General features: G+C 37.2%; 1 protein-coding gene across 3 annotated transcripts in view; it reads right to left on the bottom strand.

Annotated features, from left to right (window-relative positions):
• Positions 1 to 210: 210 nt before the first annotated feature.
• The window catches only part of LOC126297480 (transcription initiation factor TFIID subunit 3), a 310,461-nt gene continuing 284,811 nt past the window's right edge, over positions 211 to 25,860 (bottom strand). For all 3 annotated transcript variants that reach the window (XM_049988354.1, XM_049988355.1, XM_049988357.1), the window contains one exon: positions 211 to 7,690. The gene's annotated coding sequence lies outside the window, so the exon portion shown is untranslated. The remainder of the gene's footprint in view (positions 7,691 to 25,860) is intronic.

Here is a 25,860-nt window from a genome sequence, read left to right as displayed (position 1 = left end):
ATCTCTATCAATCTTTCACTATCATATTTCCTCCACTCTCCATCATTCATTACACCTCTTTCATTTGCTTTTTTGTATTATCCTATACTGTCTTTAGTGGGTCTTGAGTCTGCCCTATGCAAGATTGCTATGGGTAGACACTAAGACTGCTACTTATTCTAATTTAGTGAGCCCAGAGCAAAAGACATAGCAAAAACAATTAGTGCACCATTCTCTGAATTTCAAATTATATTTTGACTTTCAATATGTACAGAGAGTTTATTTACAAAAAATATATTTTACAAACAATGTACATAAATAATCTGTATCATTGGAATATGTGCTTGTTGTAATCAATAAAGTGCAATTATATATGTTTGTATTATAAAAATTTGCTAACTACACATATGTCCAAAGGTAATATGGAAGTTAAAATTATCAACATTTAATAAAACACATCTTTCAAAATACAATTAATTAAATGGAATGTATTTTTGTGACAATTTTCATATGCAATTTTGCAATTTATTAGACTCACATTTGTACAAGTTTTCATTGGTGAACAAATCATTAGAATTTTTAAGAAAAATGGCCTAAAAGAACTATAAATTTTATCAAAGTTTAATATAGTGACTCGTGTCGCGTGCTGTTGAAATTACACTAATAAATGAAAAGGCATTATTCAAAAGATAACGTAGTACAAATTTTCACAGCAGATATTTGGATACTGACAATGAGGTTTGTTATTTTAACATTTCAGCATCATGAAGACCAAACAGACTGAACATTCTTCACTAGCAGTGATTTACAGAACAGGGGGGGGGGGATACAAAAAAAATAAAGACAGAGAGACAGAGAGAGAGAGAGAGAGAGAGAGAGAGAGAGAGAGAGAGAGAGAGAGAGAGAGAGAGAAGTACGGCATCACAATAACAAGACTAAGTTAAACAAATGTGTTTTCCATTGTAAGTGTATAGAATATCCTGGGCACAAAATTCCGTTACTGCACCATTTTGTATTATTTCATAGTATCCTCAGATCAAAAACAGTAATAAACAATTGCTTCACAAGATTCTACTGCTTCTCAGTCAAGCTAATGCAAAATTGAGAATGAGAGAGGTACTTGTGAATATTTATATGAAGTAGAGTATCCACGAGTGTATGTTCCATTCTAAAAGAAAACTCGTGCTGCCATGCAGTGTGGGAAATAGGGATTGTAGTAGCATACAAACCACGCAAACAAAATTTCTGTATTTAACGTAGAACTATGATGTAAAATTGTGTGTATAGTTCTTGCTTGGTGATATCAGATTGTGGTCATTAGCATCCAGGCATAAAAATAAGAGAAATTAGTGTGGGAAAATAGATAAGTTGCATGACATACAGCGGAGGATCAAATGGAAAGAATTTCTGGAGCAGGCTGAGAAAATACAGCTAAGGAACATTCAATCGAATCGAACAACTACAAATTACTGATTAAATAACATTAGAAACACAAAATCTTTAAGAATCTGATGAATACATACACACAAAATTTCATTCGCGCAAGAAAATTATGGGAATCTGAGAGATACTAGACAACAGCAGTAGCAAAAGATCTACAATGAATAATTGATACTTGAATCATAAGGAAACCAAAAAATCAATATGGGAAAATACTTCCAGAAATTAAACAAAAGTCTGAAGAATCGAAAAAGTGCTTAAGGAACTCCGTACATCTTAGGCTGCAGAGAAAAAGTCTTCTTGTAATTTATCTCTAATGCTGCAGAAATTTTAAGCGAGTCAGTTGCTAACAGCAAACACTTGCTGTAAAAGGCAGAGATGTGGGTCCAGCTCCTGTCCTACCTACCACTAAGTTCTGACTTGGCAAAAGTGGTTAGGGATGAACTAGGTATAATTCTACACTTACTCTGAGTTAGCCTGTAATAGATAACTGTGCTAAGTTAAATAATATGTAGTGTTATGAATCAGGCAATCTTGCAGCTAGACTGTGCTAGGCAGTAGACAAAGTTGTCGTTATAGGAAACACTGTTAAACCCGAAAAGTTCTTTGGTAGAAAAATATCTTTTGTGGGGAATATAGGATGCACACAGAATGAAGAGAGAAAAAAATGAGGAGTAGAATATCCAGGCATGACACACAGTCTTATTAAACTTCCCATCTGTCATTATCTTCCTTCTGTTTTCCAAATCGAACACAAAAGTTCTTGCACATTTTGCTCGAATGGCAGCCCTTGGAGAAATGGTATAGCAAATGCCGTTTAGGTATATATTATTGGTTAAAGGTGGTTTCCAGAATGAATCTTTCACTCTGCAGTGGGTGGTAATTTGCTATGGAATGTCTGACAGACTAAAACTGTGCTGGACAAAATCTCAAACCAGGACCTTTATTTTCACAGGCACTATTCTTAAAGGCAAGTGTCTGTCACTGTATTTTAATTTGTCATGAGTTTTGTTACATAACTTTTAAATGAAGGTTAATAATACCAAAGATGTTAAACACATTGTTTTTCTTCACATCTGAAACCTTTCTTCAGTTTTTAACGAGTGAAACTAACTTTGGAGAAATCAATACAGCATGTGATATTTATAAACCTACCACTTTTTTACTATCATTCTATTCGCATCACACTAAAGAGATTAGTTTCCATTACAAAACAAAAGAGATTTAACTACCATTTTGAACCTAATATTGTGTTATATTTATCTAGTGATTTATGGGGTTCCACAACATAATTAATGTGATACTTATTTTGATCAAACAGTCTTTGTGGTACCTGCAAATTCATGAAATTATTAAATATATTTCTCAAACATGATACATGCATAAAACAGAAACAAAAATACAGAAACTGATAAATGGCTTTAAAAATGGTAACACGTAAATACAGTCAGAAACAAAATGTACAGTCTTTGTACAGAAACTAACGTATATAACTGCAAATCAGCCAAAATAAATACTGACTAGTCTAAAAAGAAATCATGAAACTTAAGGATAAAAGAAAATGAAATGGGCAGTAATGTGCAATGCTCAGGGTTAGCAATATTTGTTTGCATTCCAGAAGGAAGAGTAGGAAGAGAATGAGGAGTATAAACATGCTGTGCACAGATGTAAATGAGAGGAAATCTACAGAAGATATCAAAAGTGCTTACAGTAAGGGCACCATATGCAAACAGTGTGATAGTTAAATTAAGCATGAAAAAATTAAACTGCAAGCTAGCCTGTCACTGAAACCTGTACATCTGTCTTTGTTTCTAACCATGTTTCAAGATTCATCTCGTAAATAGCTTCTTTCAATTCTGTTCATACTAGAAATGCATGAGTTTGGGAGGATACTCCAGAATGGCACCCTATTTTTAAAATAATTAACGCAGTTCATACTCCACCAAAATTATAGAAGGAAGATTAAAGTTTCACATTCCATCCATGACTAGCCAATCAGAAGCAGAGCACAGACTTGGACTGGACAGGAACGAGGAAGTAAGTTTAGCATAATCTTTTCTAAGAAATCACCTCAACACTCATCTTAACCTACTAACAAAATCCATGGGAAACCTAATACTGTAGGCTTGAACAGGGGTTTGAACCATGATCATCTTGAATGTTGGTCCATTGCCTTGACACGTGTACCACTTTGCTACAGACAAACATACTTCACCAAGAGCAAATGAATTTCACCCCACTTTGCAAGTTTACATAGTGATACATGTAAATGACAGTACTAAGAAAATGTTCTTTTTTTTATATCACAGAACAGTCAGAGATGGGAAGGAAAGAAGTAAGGGATGTTGACACCAATGAACTGGATCACATTGTCACATTGGTCAAGTGAAGGGGAAAGAAATTACTTTGAGTGATATATGGGATCTGCAGAAATGCTACACCTCGATGTCCAGTTGAAGACTAGAGCTGCTCTTCTTTTAAAATATACGTGAATTGTCACAACAACCTCACTTAGTATCAGTGATGAAGCAGTAAACATGGATGAATACAGATGCTGGGAATGAGGAAGAAACTGAGCATATTTAATAAAACTGTAGCAAATTTAAATCAGAATAGATCAGTTGTTTCATGCAGCATGGAAGAACAATCAAACACACATAAAAGTCAAAATCCTGACTGGCAGAAAAATTGTGTAATCTTCACAGCAGTATTCCAGCAAAAATAAACATGTATTCTTTTGGTCCAATAATTTGTTCACCGTCCTTTTATTTTAAGCTGTTATGGTGATACAAACACATTTCTCCTCTCTCTCTCTCTCTCTCTCTCTCTCTCTCACACACACACACACACACACACACACACACACACACACACAGAGTCCCCACACGAAAGTAATAAACAATAAAGAAGAGAAACCTGGAGCTCCAACAGTGTCTAAAATTCACAACCAATTGCAGACAGCTCACATAAAATTTAAAACAGTAAAAACAGACACAATTACATCAGCTAGCTAATATTTATTCATATATGGGTAGTTTGCCTTGTGCTGAAATGCTCAAACTTTTCTTTAAAAACAAATTAATATTGATATTGCACATCAATCCACAATGGCCTTTGTGACTGTTTTCCTCCCAATATAATATCTTATTCAAGAATAATATGACATTTACATTTGATATACCTTAAGACTACAATATAATTAAACCATAAAACAGAATGACAAAACAAGGAAGGAAGCAAGATGTGACTACTGCTGCTGTCAGTGTTTTTTGTTAAATCTGGTTACTAACTGTATTTAAGAACATAATTTCAAGAGATTTCTGAATATCTTTTAAGTTCAACACATGAACCTGAGAGGTTCAATGAGAAAAAAGTATCTCACAAATATTGTTGCAAGTAATGAAGGCAGATAAAAGAGAAAGAGGGAGGTCATATTTGTATGTGCAAACACTTACTGATGTTAAGAACTCTACTGTAATAAACTTAGATAATCCCACAGGTTAAAAGCCTATTGGTAACACAAATGTACATGATACACTAGTGCAGACACCCTTCATTATTGTTTCTCTATTAAATAAATTGTCATAAGAGAAACTAAAAACTCTGAGTTTTTTATAGCTAGACTTACCACAATAAGTATCAGTACACCACACGCTGCTAATTAAACTGTAGGCTGGGTAAGTCAAGTCACAGGTTAGAGGACAGAAAAGAAAAAATAGAATTATGCTCAGTAAAGCACTGGTGTTCAGATCAACTTTTGAATCTATGACCTCTAACTTTTGCTTCATGTTGGTTCAGGGCATATTTCTATGCAAAGTTGCAATATAGAGTAGCATCAAAGTATTTGTGAGTAGTTCAGTAAAAGATGTTTCATTCAGTTTTCACTGACCATGATCTTCTTAAAGGAGACATACTGGCAATTGTCTGAAGTGATTTAGGAAAGCCTTGGAGAATGTAAATCAGGATGACAATACAGATATTCAAATCACATTCATCACAAATACAGGTTCTAAGAAGCATGTACATTGTCACCCCTTTTAAACTTTCTCTCAGCTTTCCACTGTTACACATGTAACTAAATATTATAATTTTATGCAGCAATGTAGGCTGTCCTTTGTCAGTCTATTACTCCTTTTGTGTTACTGTAAAACCTTACCATTGCCAGTGTACTTGATGTTAAGACTATTCTAGTAAGCACCACTTGATCACTAACCAACATGATATTACTTGAAAATACATAGGGAAGATGAGAAAGAAGAATGGACATAACTGGTGTATACAGATAACAGGACACCCAGAAGTCAATATAAAATGCTACTTCACTTTCCTCAAAGAACATGGCAGTCTAAGAAAAAATAACCTTTACTGCCATATCATGATATGACAGATCAGCCAATTACTCAATTACTAAAATATTTTCTAAATTCAACATTTATCAGTCAGCATCTTGCTTCCTTCACAAGTATCACCAAGAGCAGTCAAGAAAAATAGTAAATCTTTAAAAATTATGTTTATAGCTAGACACAAATATAGTATGAATGCAGTTGATCACAGTATTAGCCTCATTACCTTAAGTTATCATTAATATTGTTCATACAAAGATCAATACTTTCATACAGAATATGTCAGGTTTGGGGCGCAAGTGAATAATATTTACAGTGTACCTACAATGTATCCTGTATGAACAGGATTTAAGTTAAAACACACACACACACACACACACACACACACACACACACACACACACAAATCATTTGATTTGCACTATAAAAATGACGCTATGACTGGGTTAAGTATAAAATCTAATTGCCATTTCAAACACACAATGCATTCTAAACAATTAGCTCCTTGATTATTTTGCACAAGGAGTAATCAAAATAACACGTTTTGTTTGTTTTGCATTCTGACGTAACAAATTAGATGCAAATACATTAATTTACAAACCTTTATGACACTCATAATTACAGTTACATGTACATGATGATCACCATTCTACTCATGTAAAACATGAAGTAGTTCAGTAAAACTAGATGCAAATACATTAATTTACAAACCTTTCATCGTAATGAACCTTATAATTATAGTTACATGTACATGATATTCACCATTCTACTCACGAAAAACATGAAGTAGTTCATTAATTCACATACTTTCATAAGGGCAAAAAACACACAGTTTTCTCTAATGGAAAGTTTAAAAATTATCATGTCTTGAGGTTACCATTAACTTTAAGGAATACTGACACTGAAACAATTTTCTAAGGAACAGCAAAGTATCTTCATATTTCTTACGCTAGCTTGGCATAGAAAAGAGGCATCTTTCACTTCACTCAGGCAATCTCCTAGTCTTATGAAACACTTACAATACCAGGTTAATTAGCAACAAGAGTCACATACAGTTTTGTTCCTGCTTTTCTCTGATTCAAGTGTTCCATTTTAATTACTTTCATAGTACCAACATGTTAAAGAAACAGTCCAACACACAGATTACAACACACTTTGAATAATAATATGATGCTAATCATTATTTCTTTACACAATGTTGAGACATGCACTGAGAGAGCAGGATTTGAATGCATGAAAAATGAATTGGAAACGAAAAATAACAATGTTTGTATGCTTGTAATACTCTGTGCAACATCTTTAAGGGAAACTATTATTCAGTTTAAAAACGAAAAATAACAATGTTTGTGTGCTTGTAATACTCTGTGCAACATCTTTAAGGGAAACTATTATTCAGTTTAAAGATGAAAAATAACAATGTTTGTATGCTTGTAATACTCTGTGCAACATCTTTAAGGGAAACTATTATTCAGTTTAAAGAAGTATCATTTTTACCAGCTTATGAGATCCAGTTCATCAACAATATTTGTAATGACATTTGTATCAAATGTACAGGACAAGCACTAACTGATCATCACTATTATTTCTGGTCCATGTATCATAAATAGATTTTTTCACTGAATGCTTAATGGATATTTAGTTACCTATGATGACTGACATACACCCAAATAGGTTTGTTAGAAATCACAAATGCAACTTTCTGCAGCACGAATGTTTAGAAAAATGTCTACATCAGTATCTCAGATAGATAGGGAGAGGTAGAGGGAATGGGAATGGGAGAGGGAATGGGAATGGGAGAAGAGAGGGAGAGGAGGGAAGGAGAGAGGAGAATTTTCAGATTCTGAGCTTTGTGTTCACTTACTAGTTCTAAATCATCTTCACCAGCTGAGCAATCTTTTCTGATCCATAAACAGTCTGAAACTTCACACCTGCAAAGAATACAGAGAAGGTCCTTAGACTGCAAAACCACAAACTGATTCAATCACAAGACAATATATAGCATTATAATAGGAGAATAAATTAACAAGAAAAGCATCTCATTGGCCATAGAATAGTTAAATGCCTATATTTACGCAAAGTGCACTGTTCTAAATATTCTAATTTATCACACAAATACAAGGACTTGAGTGTGAGAATACTGTACTGGAACAACATGAAACTGAATAGAGATATTGATTTACCACAAATTGGTAGGACCACAGTTACTACTCAAGACACTATGAATTTTGCATTACAGATTAATGAAAAGTGTGTAATAGTTCTGTTTCATGCAATTTATGGAAGAACAGTTGATCCTTTTTTTCTCCAAATACTGAAATAGGATGAAGTAATAAATAAGGTCCTGAAACCACACGAGAACATATGCTTGACTTGCAACACAATGTTTTGTTGTTGCAAATGGGAAAATACTATTATAGTAACAGTGTCAAAACAGGCAGTGGCAATGAGAATGTATTGTACACACATCTTTCTTTATTAGATCACAATAGCATTCCAAGAGCATAAAGGCCTGTAGAATCATGCAGTATATCATAGTTGTCTTCGAAACATCTACATCTCGCGAAAAGTAATATGAATTCATCACACATTATAAACTAACTATTGATTAAAATTGCATACATTTTTGTACCCGCAGTATCCGAGTCCACCCTTTTCTTTCACACACGTTCTGATAACTGTCAACAAACATCAAAAGTAATCAGTAGATTTTTCAGTACTCTCAAAGCACCCTTATTTCTACATTGTGTGACCTGTTGTTCCATTTAATGTTTTCACATGTAATTGCTGTTCCATGTGTAAAAATTAAACATTTTAAGAAATTTGGAGAGTCACTGAATATTGCAATTGCCTGCAAATAGTTGGGCAGCCAAAAAATGCCCTTCTACTACTGACAGATGGAAATTAATTTTTTAACTGCATCTTAGAAACAATTGGGGGAACCATCCAAGGTAGATCCTGAGGTCAAATCCAGATTTTAACCAATAGCTATATGGTAGCGAACTTGATAGATCACTTTATAGGGAACATATATAGGTACCCAGCTTATTTATCCATAAAAAAGACAGTGTGGTGTGTCTCCTATCCTTTGGAATAAATGTATACATTTCACACAAAGGCAGACTGATTATTTAATACTGAGATGATGTCTTTGATGGTGTTTGATCAGCATGTGAACTGGTTATACTGATTTCAGACTTTGAAATTTAGAAACTCTGCAGAGGTTTCGCACTACTCGCATGTCTCATGTCTGACCCTGAAAGGTTACAGTACTATTGGAAGCATACACAAGAGGCCCTACTGTCACCTGTGAGTTTCTGGGATGTTGGTATTTCAAACTGGATAGAGGAATGTTGAGTGTGGTGCGCTGAAGAAACTCTGGGAATAGCTTCATACCACAGGTAACTACCTCTGCAACTTCACCTCGCTACACGAAGTTTGTCTCAACAGACAATAACAAGGGCCTTCAAAATCCAATTGCTTCTACTACTTTTAATTAAAGGACAATAAATTGCAGAACTTTAGGAATCAAAGATTGTTTAATTTAGTTGAAAGGGGATTTAAATAACATCAAATGGCACAGAGTCACATTTTCAGTATTTTCCTTTTGTATGTATGTGTTCCTGGGATCACAGTACACATTTACGCCATGATTATTGGTTACTGGGGAAAAAGAGTGTCATATGTGTTCTGAAGGAAGTTAATATTGTTGTTAGCATTCTCTATCTTTGGAAAGTATACAACAGCAACAACAGTAAATGTTTACCAGGACAAAATTGTAAAGAAGGTGTATATTTCAAGACATTATTACAAGAGGCAGTATGACTGTTTATGGAATCACAAAGTGATATTGTATACCAAAGATGACATACTATTTTCATCTCAAGGGACAGAGAGAACTGAAAAGTAAGACTTTGAAGCACTCCACAGCACTGGAACTAGACGTGGAAAAAGAAATGGTTGAAAAGTTTAAGACAGGAGAAAGTGATTATGCTGCCTAAGCAGAAATGAGGTGTGGCCACTGGTGCAGCACTATGCTGTTAAAAATGGAATTAAAACTGCCCTGAGAATGGTATTCCTGGAGTATTCTGGTATTAAATTTTTAGAAAAGAAACTGCCACTGAAAATATATCAAAGTATTGAACATATTTGAAAGAAGATATTCGTTACTAGGGAGTAGTTCATCATGTCAAATAAACTGTGTAAGCGTGAGTACGACTGAAAATCTGAGGGTTCCACACAAACTTGAATTATGTACAAACAGATAAAACTAGCTATTAAAACCCCCTTGAAGACAAAGATGAATGGTTCACCATACTCAAGAACAAAAAGTGCTTCCAACAGGGAGAATAGTGGGTAGCATCAAAAAATGGTAAGCTTGTCTGCATGAAATCCGATTCATTTTTACATTATTTTCAGAAAACACAACATGAAAGGCTAGTATTACTTGTTTATGAAAGCCACCAGACTCATACCGTATTTACGTGAATCTAATACGCCATAAAATGTATGGCACACACCAATTTTAAATACTAAATTAATAACAAAAAAAAAAAAAGGAATTTTGGCACATCGCTGGTAGGGTATTTTTGTATTGTTCAAATTTATTTTACAATGGTAACTTTATTTCAAACAGCAGTGAATGTATACATGAACTATAAAAAACAACAATAACTTATTTTTAGGATACTCATTGCAGTAACAAGCGACATTTTCCTTATTAAAAAAGAACACTACCTTGATTACCTACATGACGTACAAAGAAACATACTATAAATTACATGTGTTATTCATCATTATTCACTAATGTCATTATTACTTGAATCCTCGGAAGAGTCTACATCAGAAATAGATTCATTTCCTTCTACCCTGCCATCCTCAGTGTCATTCCGGAGCACATCATCTTCACTGCCATCAAGAGTATTTGAAGTATACCATTTCTTGAATGATTTTATTTTACAATCATCGGTGCTTCGATGCATTTCCAGGCAGCCAAAACCCAGTGCACAATAATGTGGGGTGTACCACATTTCATTTTTCCTGTCGGAGTCAGATCACGATTTGTTTTGCAAAACAATTTTTTATACTGTTCCTGAATGGAAAGGTTTATTTATACTAACGTGCAGGGGTTATAACACAGAAGTCATTCTCCAGGAATAATAAAAATATCACAGGGATGGCTGTGGATCTTCTTCTTTATGTCGTCTGCGAGATAACCACGAAATGCATCACAACAAACCATTGATGGCTGCTGGGAAAGCCCACTAGGACGGAGTTCCAACACATTTCGGAGCGAGTCAAGCATCAATGTCTCAATCATCCATCCCTTCTCTTGATTCCGATAATGACATAATCAGGATATAGCTTTTCAATTTTTTGGAGACTTGGGGGCTTGTTTTTCACTTGAAGATTAAAAAAGGGAGAAGTTTGTTCCCATGTGCTGTGATTGCCAGCATTACTGTTACACGCTGTTTTTTGCACCCAGATGTTTTGATGGTAACTTCTTTTGTACCCTTCTCATCAATCGTGTAATTACGTGGCATATCAATCCAAATTGGAGTCTCATCAGCGTTGCCTATGTAACCCATCGAAAAATTCTTCTCTTACTGAAGTGAGATAACATACCACTGAAATTCTTGAAGTTTCTTCTCAAAATACTGTGGAGGTTCTTGGCATATTGTTGTATGGCGTTGCAGAGATGGCCTGCTCATGATCAACCCATCTCCAGCTAGCCTTAAACTCTTGCTTCAGTATATTAAGAGCTGCAGCCACCTCTTTTTCCTTTTTTTATTATGGTGTCACTGGTCACAGGTTGCCCATTCTTCATCTTTTCTCGGACGAATTCCAGAACATTTACTTCAATATTAGGATGTCTTTCCTTGTGAGGTCCAGTGAATCACTTTCTAGTAGTGGTGGTGATGAGGTCCCATGCTCCGAAGAGCGTAGGGGACGATGCGGGAGACCCGCATAGCTGTACTAGGCAAGGTCCTAGCAGAGGTGGTTTGCCATTGCCTTCCTCCGACCGTAATGGGGATGAATGATGATGATGAAGACGACACAACAACACCCAGTCATCACGAGGAAGGAAAAATCCCTGACCCTGACAGGAATCAAGCCCAGGACCCCGTGCGTAAGAAGCGAGAACGCTACCACAAGACCACGAGCTGCGGACCTAGTAGCGGTAGTTGCAAATAATCCCAATTTCTGTTTCTTCCATAAGCAGACATTATTCTCATCTACACTGAACTGTCTTCCTGCCCTTCTGTTGACATATTTTTCCGCATAAAGAATTACTTCATGCTTGAAAGCAGCTTCATACAATATTCTTTTCTGTTTGCCTTCCATTTCGTGACTACCTAATGCAAACACAAAGCGAAGTACTGTAGAAGGCCAACAATAATGAAACGAGGTTGAGAAGTACAATAATGCATTGTAATGTAAAAAACAGTACACAGAGAGAGAGAGAGAGAGAGAGAGAGAGAGAGAGAGAGAGAGAGAGAGAGAGAGAGAGAGAGAGAGAGGGGGGGGGGGGGGGGGGGGGCAACTCGTTCTATTTGAACTGATGACTAATCAAAATTTCCTCTTGTGGCAGTAAAGGATTTTGTTTTTGTTCCGAAGCTTGCGAACAGAATTCAGAACTGGAAATATATACCAGCTCTTTTAACTCGATAACCTGTTGTCCGATTTACATTTTCCTTTCTTTAATGCACAGATACCTACCTGTATTTTCCTGCTATAGTTTAATAAATGTTTTGCTACTTCAGATCACACAGGGTAAGAAATACTGGCTACCAATTAAAGTTTGTACTCAAATCTAATGTGCCATCAAATCTTATGCCAACCCCAATTTTGAGTACTTCGTATGGTGAAAAAAAAATGCACACTAGATTCATGTAAATATAGTATTGAGCCCAGTTTAGCTGGCACAGCCATACAAGAAAATATAACCATAATTAAAATACTACCGCATACTAGCCATCTCTTCAAATCTTACGACTTGGCTGTCTTCCAGTATTTGAAAATTAAGTGGAACAATAAACTAGTCTAAAGGGAGCATTGTCACTGGCTTGAAAATTCCAAAGATATTCTCTATTCTTTGTGGAGCAACTTAGCTTCATATTCAACCAAAACTAAATATTAATGAGTGGTTTCAAAAATGTGTGAATGTATTTTTTAACAACACTTTTTTCCAGAGAAAAATTTGAGACTGTTGCTACAGAACAATTTGAAGCACCGTTTGAGAGAGCCTAGACCACAAACAAATATCTAGAAGCTGTTGTGTAAAATATTGAGGTGCACTGCTAAGCACAAGGTCACAACATTGCTTCTTCATGTGACATGTCACACTCGTCACAATGTTTTTTACAACATTGTGAACAAAAACCACCAAAAAACTGAACAATGAACAAACAAGCAGGCAACATAATGTCACAGTTCACAATATGTTAATACATTCCTGCAATGTCATTTTCATGCTACCCTGAAAAGTTTCCAACATCACTTCAATTCCATTTTACTCAGACAGTTTCACTCTACATAAGCAGCCACAGTGTCCCTTCAGCAGCCACAGTGTCCCTTCAAGCACGCTATGTGTGGCTATTGCCATAAAATTGGCCATACGGCTCAAGTTTGCCCACTCGAAATACACCAAGAAGCAGTTGTGATATGGCATGAACAAAGTCGGTAGGCATGTTTCTACATATGAAAGATGATGTCTATTCAAATTTTGTGCCAGTCGCATATGAGTGGCACAATTAGAGAGATGACCATCATGTTCAGTGTATGTCTCTGGTGCGTGAGCAGCAGTTGGCACCACAGTGACTGTCACAAATTGGTTACCTCAAGGATAACTTCGAGCCAGGCACCCTGTAGTGTGCATTCCACTAACCCCAAACCACAGCCATTTGCAGCTTCAGTGGTGTCAAGCAAGTGCTCATTGGAGGCCAGGGTGGAGGTCTGTTGTGTTTTCTGATGAAAGATGAATCTGCTTCAGTGCCAGTGATGACTGTGTTGGTAAGAAGGAAACCAGTTAAGGGCCTACAATCAACCAGTCTGCGTGCTAGACATACTTGACCTAGTTGTGTGGTCTGGAGTGCAAATTTTGTACGGCAGCAGGAGCACTGTCCTGGTTATCCCATGCACCCTGACTGCAAAAATTTATGTCAATCGTGTGATCCAATCTGTTGTACTACCATTCATAAAGAACATTCCAGGGGGTGTTTTGCAACAGGATAATGCCCAGCCACATTCTGCTGTTGTAATCCAAATAGAACTCCACCTCATAGACAGACATCCAGCACCTGTATAACACAATGCATGCACATCTGCATGCTTGCATTCAACATTCTGGCAGTTACACTAGTTAATAATGCACCAGCGTTTCACATTTGCAATGGCTTATTTTGTGCTTAGATTAACCAGTGATCTTGCAATGTTAATCACTTAAATACGTTATCTAGACAAATGTATTCTGAAATTTCATTACTCTACGTTAATTATACTTTGGTGCTGTGATTTTTTTCTTCATCAATATAGAAAATGGGTTCAGGACAGAAATTTTCCAATTGCAGTGTAACCAACGATTCCCAGGCTGTGACTATTGGCAAATGCTGGTCACTGCTGTGGGCAAAGGTGTCCGTTCCCCAGCCTCCCAGTGACAGGAATTGTTCTCATGCCTGGAGTGAAGTCGGTAGTGTTTGCTTAATCAGGCTAACACGTGCGGCCTGGACAGACCAGGAGGTTTTCAAAAGGCGAGTGTTTACTACCCCTTGGGAAGAAACTACTGAAACTGTCAGCAGTGCCTACTTTCTGCTCTGAAGGCTGATTGACCAAAATGTGTGTATGTGGAAAGAATGTCACGGAGCTCTGAAGAGCTGGAAAAATTAAGCAGTTGGTCAGTGGCCCTGGTAGTGTGCAGGAGGCGGGTTTCAGCCCTCTGGAGTAGAGATGCTGTGGAGTCATATTTAGGAAGTTTGTAGTCAGGAATCAAACAGGTTGTTCTCCACGAGTGGAAAGTTCATAATATGTTGGGAAGTGCACTTCCTTTCAAATGCGTGGGAAATGTCCTAGTCTATACCAGTTTTCAAGGTGGGCATCAATATCTAGCATGGCAACATGGACTCTTTACGAAGAGGCCACCTAACAGAATGTGGAGCAACTAGCCAGCTGGAGATGATGTATAATGAATGACGTGGACTTGCAGTTTCGTTTCAATGGGTATTTGAACTGTGGAGTTCTTGTGTATGTCCTTACACTCTTCAACTTGAAACTGTGATGCAGCAGAGATTGATTGCAGTTTTCGTTGTCTAACCCAGTGGCCAGATTTGGGAGTCTTCTGAAAGCAGACAGATGGTTACAGGGCACTGAGTTGTGGTAGAGAAGAAGTGACTGTTTTAACCTTGTCTTGCAGGTTAAAGTGAGGCTGGTGACACTTATTTAGCTGAATGGTACATGTGCAGCTTGGCCTAGAAATTATCCTGCTCCATTTACCATTTCAGAGGGATGCTATGGAGCACTTGATTTGTCTCACGTACTACATGGTGCCAAGAGTTCATGGACTCTGGTTGCTGCCACGAGGGGATTTCAACAGGCAGTGCAGAAGCTCAGTGACAGCAGATGAGGAAAACGTTCCAGCATGTGGATTCAGTCTCCAGTCAATATTTCTGTGGATCCCAGATACTGTGCAAACTGTTTCTGGCTCTCAACATTTTACAGCATGAAATCAGATTTCAGTTAAATATGGCAGCTACAGAACACCTAAACAATGAACACAGATACTACTAGTATGGAACACCATCAATGTACAGGGCGATTATAATGTACAGGGTGATTATAATTAAAGTTAAACTTTCAAAACGCTGTAAAAATAACCACTGGTCAGAATGATGTCAAATTGCAATGGAATATTATTGGAGTAAGGGAAAAACGTACAGAAGAAGAAAAAAATAATGTGAAAATTGATCAATAGATGGTGCTGTATGTATCAGAATACGTAAATGAAAACACGTGTCATGTGCACGACCCACTGAAGTTGGTATAAAGGTGCCAGGTACACGGCTTTTCCTCCTTTCTTTTGCGTCTGCGACATCCACCACGACTGTCTCAATGCAGGATCGTGCTCTGCTTGTAAAGCTGTATTACAAGAATAATGACTGTGCACACATCACTCTGCAGAAGTTTTGGACACTGAAGGGTTTGAAAAAAGGCATTGGTCCAATGAGTGCCGTGGGTCTGGAGAAAACGATTCGGAAATTCAAAAAGACGGGTTCTTTTAGTGTGCAACCTGGTGTAGAGGGAGGAAACGAATTGATTCAATGTCAGTGGAAGCAGTGGCCACAGCAATGCAGGAGGAGATGAGAGGTGGTGTGCAAACTTGTATTGCACGGAGAACTACCCAAACATTGGGCATATCAGTGAGCAAGGTGTGTAACATCCTATGAAACATCCTTCTTTGCTATCCATTCAAAATTATCCATGTGCACCAACCAGTTGCTTCCTGTTAACCTGCCAGCAAGAGAGACCTTTGCTTTAGAGTTTCTTGCTCACATGGAAGTGGACAATGATTGGCCGTGGAAGATTTTGTGGACAGACGAAGCCCACTTCCACCTGACAGGATATGTCAGTACGCAGAATTGTTAAATATGGGCAACAGAAAATCCACACGCAAATCAACTAGTACCACTACATCCTGAAAAGATCACTGTGTGGTGTGGTTTTAGGGTATCATTTATCATAGTGCCATATTTTTTCTAGGAGACAGGTGCTTACAGTCCTGTTACCTGTACAGTCACTGGTAAGTGCTATGAGTGTGTTTGAAAAAACACACTACATGCAGTACAGAACTTGTAAGGGGTGTCCCACGAGTATATGTCTAACATATGATGACAAGAAGATAGAAGAAGTGGACAGTGTTAAATTCTTGGGATTGCAGCTTGATAACAAATTCTACTGGGAGGAGCACACCACAGAACTGCTGAAGCGTCTTAACAAATCTCTGTTTGCAAATGCGAATTTTGTCAGACATAGGGGATATAAAAATGAAAAAGCTAGCATACTATGCTTACTTTCATTCCATAATGTCATATGGGATTATTTTTTGGGGTAATTCATCAAGTCAAGCTAAAGTTTTCCGGGCACAAAAATGTGCAGTAAGAGTTATATGTGGTGTGAACTCAAGAACACCCTGCAGAAGCCTGTTTAGGGAACTAAAAATACTAACTACTGCTTCCCAATATATTTATTCCTTAATGAAAATTGTCATTAAAAATATATCACTTTTTCAAACCAACAGCTCAATTCATGGAATCAATACTAGAAATAAGAATAATCTTCACAAGGATTTAAAGTCACTTAGTCTTGTACAAAAAGGTGTGCATTATTCAGGAACAAATATTTTCAATAACTTGCCAGCAACCATAAAAAGCTTAACAACCAATGAAATTCAGTTTAAGAGAAGCCTAAAGGATTTATTGGTGGCCAACTCCTTCTACTCCATTGATGAATGTCTTAGTAAAACTAACTGATTTGTGTGTGTGTGTGTGTGTGTGTGTGTGTGTGTGTGTGTGTATGTATATAATGTGTTCATTGTAAATAAGTATTATAGTAGTTGTATTATATGTTTATTACCTTATAAATAAATAAAAAACTTTTTTTTATTTTAAATTCAGTGCATTAGTATTTGTAAAATGACTTTCATATAGTGTTCATTAAAAAATGACGATCATTCCACTTGGGACCTGTGGAATGGTACATTAGCTTATTTGTTTTAGTTGTAAATATTTGTCATGTATTGTTGTTTTTCTGACATGTTCCACATCCTGGAGGACCTCCTCACTACAGATCAATTGGAATGAAAGTAAATCTAATCTAATCTAATCTAGCGTAACTACGTAATTCCAGCTCTCCAACAGTGTGGATGGGATCATTTTTATGCAAGATGGCGTACTTCCGCACACTGCAAATCCAGTTAAGTAGCTACTGAAGCACCATTTCGGAAATGCTAGAATTATCAGTTGCCATTTCAGCTACAGGCTGGCCGTCCCGATTACCTAATCTCAACCCGTGTAATTTCTGGTTGTGGGGCTATCTGAAAGATGTTGTGCTCAGTGTTCCAATTGCAAACTTAGCTGCACTGAAGGCACGCACTGTGCAACACGTTTTGAACATGACCCCGGAAACACTTCGATCAGTTGTGGAACATGCTGTATCTCTATATGAACTTGTTGCAGAAAACGGTGGACATTTCTTGCGGCAGTTACATGGAAATTAATAATCTGATTTGATTTTGACTAGTGTTCTTTATGCGGCTTTTGGTGTCGGGACAATTAAAAACTGATGTAACTGATGCTTTTTATGCGGTTTTTGGCCTCAGGACAATTAAAAACAGATTTTTCCCATCTGATGTGATATGACCTTGCCATGGTGGGTCGGCTTACGTAACTAACAGTATCACACCTGTACACCCATGCACACTGTGTAGTACAGTTTGTTTAATAGCAAACGTACACTTTAGGCATTGTTGTATGATTAATTCGTCATTTGTAGTCGACCACTATTAAATTATGATTCTTACAGCACTATCTATTGCTACATTTTGTAACTATTTATTTTTTCTTCTGCCATACGTTTTCCCCCTTCTTCAATAATATTCCGTTACAATTTCACATCATTCTGACGAGTGGTGTTATTTCTACAGTAGTCTGAAAGTTTAACTTTAATTATAATCACCCTGTATAACAGAAATCATGGGATGGTGTCATTCAGTAATAACAAGGTACCACATGTGTATGACTGAGGTTTCTGCCGATTGTAAAAATTAGTTTTGCACATTAATAATTATTATGATTACATTTTCAAGTGAGACAAATAATTTGGTAAACAATGCACTCATAGCTTTCTTGTCCACTATTTCAACTGTTATTTTTACTCAAAATTTTCATGTTCCAGAATGTCCCAACCTTAACAATTTCACTACCAATTTTTTTCAAAATGAAAGACATTAATGTATGTGTATTTACTTTAATATTTTAGTCAGAAGTACCACTAAGAAAAAAATATTTCCACCTGTTTGTTTTCCAATGTAAGGAGGCGAGCGGATGGGGGGGTAGAGTGTATTTCTGACTTGGGACGTGTGTCCCAGTGTTAATGAAATGAATAATGATCTTGTATTTTCCTTTGTGATACATATTTTGAGAAAATCATTTGAATCATATGTTTCATTATATATATTTGACAGTTCAGTTGATTATTCCATCATCATCACATGCAAATTTGAGTCACATGTGACAGCCACATCGATCCTCCTCCTTGTGATACAGTGTAACACAGTTATCGCCCAATGAAATTTGGCACATGGTGCAACAAGGTCTTTGTTGTAATTTACATCTTTCTCTTAGCACATCCTGCACATCTTCCTCTTGTGGATGGTCCCCAACATTCACCATAAAACTGTATGCAAGACTTGGGCATCCAGCAGCCCTCCTTTTAACAATCATATCTTTCTTCCCCAGTGCAATCGTTTGCTCTGTAAGTGCGATAAGAAAAGCAATCTATGGCATTTTTTGTAGTGAGACATCTAGTGAGTAGACAGTTAACAATGAAACTTGAGGACAGCATGATGTAAATGTGCAATCTATAATTATAACAAATGTTCATGTCATTAGCAGGCTTTTCTTTACCCTTTACATACCAAAAACATGTATCAAATACCTGCTGTTTTTTCTGGTAACTTATTGTGGGGCACATACATCCCAATGATAGTGAAAGAGTTGAACCATAATTCTTTCCAAAACCCAGTATTATAGTTTTTTTTGCCCCAATTCTTCTGATCCCAAAAGTACAGTGTGTTCCATTATCTGATGACCGCCTGGCTGAGGAATTGCGGTCGTGGAAGCCGCACCTGCCAGTCGAATGGGTCCATTTGAGCAGTGAAACAGGCATCACGACTGTCACAGTGAAATTCGCGAACGCAACAATGGCAAGAGCGATCATTCAATTCCACAACGAGTGTTTATTTATGATTCATATGTGGGTACAGAGTCCACACGTGCAGTTCGGAGATTGTTTGAACAGAAGTGTACATGTGTTCGAGTTCTGAGTCGTGATGCAGTTCACAAAGTAGTAAATAAATTTCGTAAAATGGGAAGTGTTCAAGACAAGAAGCATAAACAATAACATACAGTGCTCACAGAAGCTCGTCTTGATGACACTGCATAATGTCTGGAAAATCCCCCTAAGCAACCTCTTAGACATCTTTCGCAGCAAACACAAATATCATGCACCTCTGTACAAAGAGGTGCTAAGCTGCTTGGGCTAAGGCCCTATAAAGTATCGGTAGCATGACAATTTCAACCTGGTGATCCAGCGCAGAGACTTAAATTTTTGCGAAGGGGTTTTAAAACAAATGAATGATGGTGAAATGGATCCTTACCTCATTCTATTTTCATACGATGCTTGGTTACATTTACACGAGCATGTTAATTCCCAAAACTGTCAACTCAGGACCGCAGATAGACCTGTTGTGCTTCATGATGAACCCCTTCATGATCAGAAAATAGGGTTGTGGTGCGCAGTTAGGGGTGACAGAATAATACACCCAATTTTTTTTAATGACAGAGTTACAAGTGAAAGATATGTGCAAAAAATTTTGCGACCGTTTGTTAATGAACCAAAAGAAAGAGAATGAAGCTTCACATTTTTTCAACAGGATTCAGCAAGGGCTCATACAGCCAATGTTTCTTTGCATGCAATTCACAGTGTGTTCGATGAAAGAGTGATTAGTAACAATACCTGGCCCAATCGAAGTCCTGATTTAACTCCGTGCAATTCTTATTTGTGTGGAGCAGTGAAGGGACAAACTGTGTGCAACAAATCCTCACACATTGGAGGAACTCAAGGATAATATCCGCGAATCAATTAATTCAATATCTCAGAGACAATTACATTGTATGATTAATAATTTCTCGAGTAGATGTCAGAAATGTGTGGAAAATAATGGCAGGTAGTTACAGACACTCCTTGTGTGACCTGGGTGAGTACAAAATTTATTTACTTATATTTTAAATGTAGTCATGTCGTACCACAGCAGTAGATGGGTGACACAGCATCTGATAGCCGGGCAACAGAGCGCTCATTGCCTGGCATCTACTCAACGCACAAGCAGTCATCAGATAAATGGAAAACCCTTTATATCATATTTATCTGATTATAACATAAGATATTTTCCCCAAATTCATCTTTTGGCAAATATAATGTCATCTTACATACACAGATTAAACTATTGCTGCTGACGTCAATACTTTCTGTTGTTTAATAGATTAATATTGGGGGTTGTCCTACATTTAAAGTGAAGTAATTTGAAGCCATATTGTCCATTAATTGATGGTGATTATTCCAAAAATATGAAAAAGTTTTCTGAAACCACTAAGCCACAAAATTCGATGACTACTAAATTATTTAGTTGGTGTTATGTTTCAAGGTGATACCTCATCATCGGGCTACACTTACCGTAAGTGTATACAGAGAGGCAATGTCACTTTGTATATTGATCAGTAGTTCACATGATAATTTTTATAAAACAATCACTCTAACCCTTCTTGTGGCATGGCATTGCTCTTGTGATGTGCTGACGGATTGTTATTTTCATGCCTCTCTTGGATTTCTTCACCGTTGCTCACAAACTTCACAAGGGTGAATGCTACTGACAACACCTGGATCGACATATTGATAGTCAAATCGAAAATAGCCTAGTTTTGACCACCAGTCTGTGTTTTGCACTGCTGATTTGTTTTGTGTTATCGTGTTATATAAACTCATTCTTGTGAAATTTGCAAACAATGGTGAAGAAATCCAAGGGAACCATGGAAATAGTGATACCTCAGCAAGTCACAATAAGAATGCCATTCCACAAGAATGAAGTGAGTGATTGTTTTATAAAAATTTTAATGTGAACAAAATACTCATATACAAAGCAACATCACCCCATACTAGGATGTATCCCCCCCCCCCCCCTTCCAGGGTGAAGACAACACTCATATAAAGACACTTTAATATCTGTAAACACCTACAATAAAACAGTCTCGATTTATCAACCGCGTCAATTTGAATAAAATCCTCGAGCTTTCTATAGCCATCTCCTCCATCGCCGTCACGAGTTCACTGACTGCCGGGGCCGCTACGGTTTCTCGTTTATATAGGCATGATGACATCATCAGCAGCCAATCAGATCGATCCAATGTGGCGCGTGTGCATAAGTAGACCCGGGCAACTAGCAGAGCTATTGCCTGTAGCAGCATCGGTGACGTCAGGTGGTGCCAGGGGCAGGCGCCACGTTTGAAACTGCCACTCCTGCGTCACACATCTGTCTCTGCTTTCTTTTGATGTCCAACGCCCGTCCCCATGCCCTGCTGAGTGTCTATCCCTGGTCTCTGTTGAAATTGTTGTTGTTTAAACGAATCTCAGCTGCTTCCTTTATAACGGAGTCCCAATATGTAGATGCACGAGCCAACACTTTTGTATTTTCAAACTGTATTTTATGTCAGTTTTCTAGGCAATGCTCTACTATGGCTGACTTGTCAGGCTCCCTTTGTTTTATATGGCACTTGTGCTCAGTACAACACTCCACAACCATGCGAATTGTTTGTCCAATGTACATGCTGCCACATTCACAGGGTACACCATACACACTGGACACACTAAGAGCAATGTCGTCATTAACAGGGCGCAACATATCTTGACCTTGGGGGCAGGCCAGAACACTGGTCTTAGCCCATGTTTCTGCAATCATTTCACCCACCTACAGACTTGCCAAACATCTGGCAGGATTATTAGCACCAAAATGGGGACATTGCGAACACCATGTTGTCAGCTCACAGAAATTTGTTGACACACTCAAGAGAATGAAGATAGGCCCAAACGACCTAATGGTTGGCTTGGACGTTGTGTCACTTTTTACGAGGGTGCCGATACAAGATACGCTGGATCTTTTGGCCCAACATTTTCCATCTGGAATCATTAAGTTGTTCTGTCACATCTTAACGACAATGTACTTTTTGTACTGCGATGAATATTATAAGGTGACAGACGGCACAGACATGGGATCACCACTGTCTCCAGCAGTCGCAAATTTCTTCATGGAGCACTCTGAGGAGCAGGCTCTGCAAACTCCGACATTACAGCCGTCTTGCTTTCTATGATCCGTTGATGACACCTTCTTAATATGGCCTCATGGTGGAGATACACTACAGCAGTTCATCAATCATATGAATGGTGTCCACCCCAACATTAAATTTACTGTCGAGATGGAGAAGCATGGCAAGCTACCATTCTTGGCTGTTTTGGTTGAGCGGAAGGCAGGAGGCCAGCTTGGTCATTCAGTACCGGAAACCAACACACACTGATCGGTACTTGTACGCCAACAGTTTCCACCACCCTGTACACAAGAAAGCTGTCCTGAACACATTGGTTCATAGAGCCAAGATTACCTCTGACGATGACCACCTACAGTCTGAATTGCAGAACTTAAAATGTGTTTTCAAGGAAAATGGATACAGCAAGAGACATCACAAATGCTTTCAAGGGCCGCCGATGAAAGACACCTGGTGAATCAACAGAAGAGGCTAAACAGACTGTATTCCTGCCATACTGTGGGGCAACTAGCAGTAAGTTAGGACGTCTGCTGCAGAAACATGGGCTAAGACTAGTGTTCTGGCCCGCCCCCAAGATACAAGATATGTTGCGCCCTGTTAGAGATAACACTGCTCTTCGAGTGTCTGGTGTGTATGGTGTACCCTGTGAATGTGGCAGCATGTACATTGGACAAACAATTCGTGCGGTTGCAGAGTGTTGTACTGAGCACAAGTGCCATATAAAACAAAGGGAGCTTGACAAGTCGCCCATAGCGGAGCATTGCCTAGAAAATGGACATAAAATACAGTTTGAAAATACAAGTGTTGGCTCATGCGTCTACATATTGGGCCCATAAATAAATAATTTGGTGATCAATAATTTTATGACTGGTAGCGGTGTCTGAAAACCTTTTAATATTTAAAGTGAAGATTTGGTAATTGAGTTCAATGCAAATTTATTTTAAAGAATTCACAAGAGTTTGAGGAGAAACAGCAACATCAGCTTGGCTGAGAACTACAATGAATGTGGGGACAGGAACAAGAAACAAATTTCATTGTGCTGGCAGCCATGGGAAAGTATACCACATAACCTGGTTTTTTATGAACATATACTATGTTTAAACTCAAGTTTACCTGAATCCATTTGTACTCTGAATTGGACACATACGTTTCTGCAGGAGACTGTAGAAATCTACATAGGTACCTGTTTTGTACAGCGATATTGTCAACATTTTCCATGAATTACGATGGGAATGAAAGAGTGTGTATCAGATGCTGGTTCTACAAGGTGAATGAGAGTGTGGCAAGCAGTTGACATATTTGGAAGTAAGAGACAAAGGAATATTGCCAGATTGTCATGTAATATAGATGCAAAATCTGCTACATATTCAGAAAAACATCTGTGTTCTCAGGTCCCACCATAAACACTATCTCGGAAACCACAACATATTATGAAGAAACAGCCACATACTTGTGACAATGAACATAAATTTTATTTATGCTGTTACACTTGCATCAATTTTATCTGTGCAATTAGCTCCCACCCTAAACACCTCCTCTGAAATTGTGATATACTGTAAGAAACAGCTGAAGATTTGTGATAACAAGATTATAAATTTCACTGCTGCTTGTATTAGTTATGTGAAATTATATTCCAGTGATGATGATGATGATGATGATGATGATGATGATGATGATGATGAAGGGCAGCAGCACATCTTATATTCAAGTAAATATGGTACACTTTCCAGGAAATTCTTGGTGGACTTTGCAAATCCCTGTGCATGTTAAAATTTCCCTTTCATAAAGTAGTATCTATTATTTTGCTATTTTCTAATTACACAGCTTTTGGTTAAACAAATTCACTTCACTGCCAATTGTGTCTTTGTATGTTTATTTTTTCTTTTGTGTTAATATTCGAAATGTAATAGTCCTGTATTTTACCATTTTGTAATTTCTGTAATATTTGCATCTATAAAGGGGCACCACACACAATGTACCAGTCAGGTGATAGTCAAAATATGAGCATTTATATGTTAGCCAGGCACCAGTGACATATTGTGCAAAATTTTATGTCTATCAGTCCCTATGATATAATGTTCTATAGTCAGTCAGTCTGTGTCCAAAAGTACATCTGTACAATTCTATTCAAAAAAACTTGTTGATTTGCAATGCTACTAGTTAATGCTCACTAGGCTAATAAGAGGTTTGTAGCTAACTCATCTGTGATGTTAAATTGAAGTAGTTCAAGAGAAACAAGCAAACCATCTAAAGTGTTTATGAAAACTAAATATGTATGAATTAAAAGTTAATGCCAACAGAGCAGTGGAAAATCATTTACAGTTGTTTAAAATTCCTAATAATCATCAAGAAGTAGTAAGGTAAAGAAGTAATTCTATGAAACTTTAGAGGCATACAAAATGAGTTGATAAGTTAAAGTATTTTAAAGATAATGAACTGTGTTTTGCAACTAGCCAACTTGTGTCAAAATTGTTTAATGTTTCTAGTTTCCAAAGACAAGTCCTCCAAAAATGAATAAAATAATGAATGACATTGAACAATTTCTGTAAAACTAATGTTAAAAAGACTTTGAAGAAAAAAAAAGTGGGGAGAAAGAAAGAAGACTAAGAAGTAGTATATAGACTTTCAATGCACACTATGTAGATACAAAAGTTAATTTTCACAGCAAATCAATTTATTGTAAAGGAATAAAATTTGACAAGATTAAAAATGCAGATATATATTTTTATTATTTTTGAATGCACTGTTTAACACAAAAAAAATTCATACCCCCAATTTCATGTTGAACATTTTTTACTGATTGATGGCTTATGACTGTATTAAAAGTGTGTGTGGAAATGACGTTTATCTCAAAGACACAAAGAAGTTTAATGAACACTGTAAAAATAAAACATAACAATGGAAAAACAATTTTCACTTTTAATTTTATGCTTTATCATCATTTTGGATTTCTGCTG

This window comes from Schistocerca gregaria, chromosome X (genome assembly GCF_023897955.1).
Source record: "Schistocerca gregaria isolate iqSchGreg1 chromosome X, iqSchGreg1.2, whole genome shotgun sequence".
NCBI classification, from domain to species: domain Eukaryota; kingdom Metazoa; phylum Arthropoda; class Insecta; order Orthoptera; family Acrididae; genus Schistocerca; species Schistocerca gregaria.
Note: the sequence above shows the minus strand (reverse complement) of the source record. Positions and strands in the feature narration are given on the sequence as shown.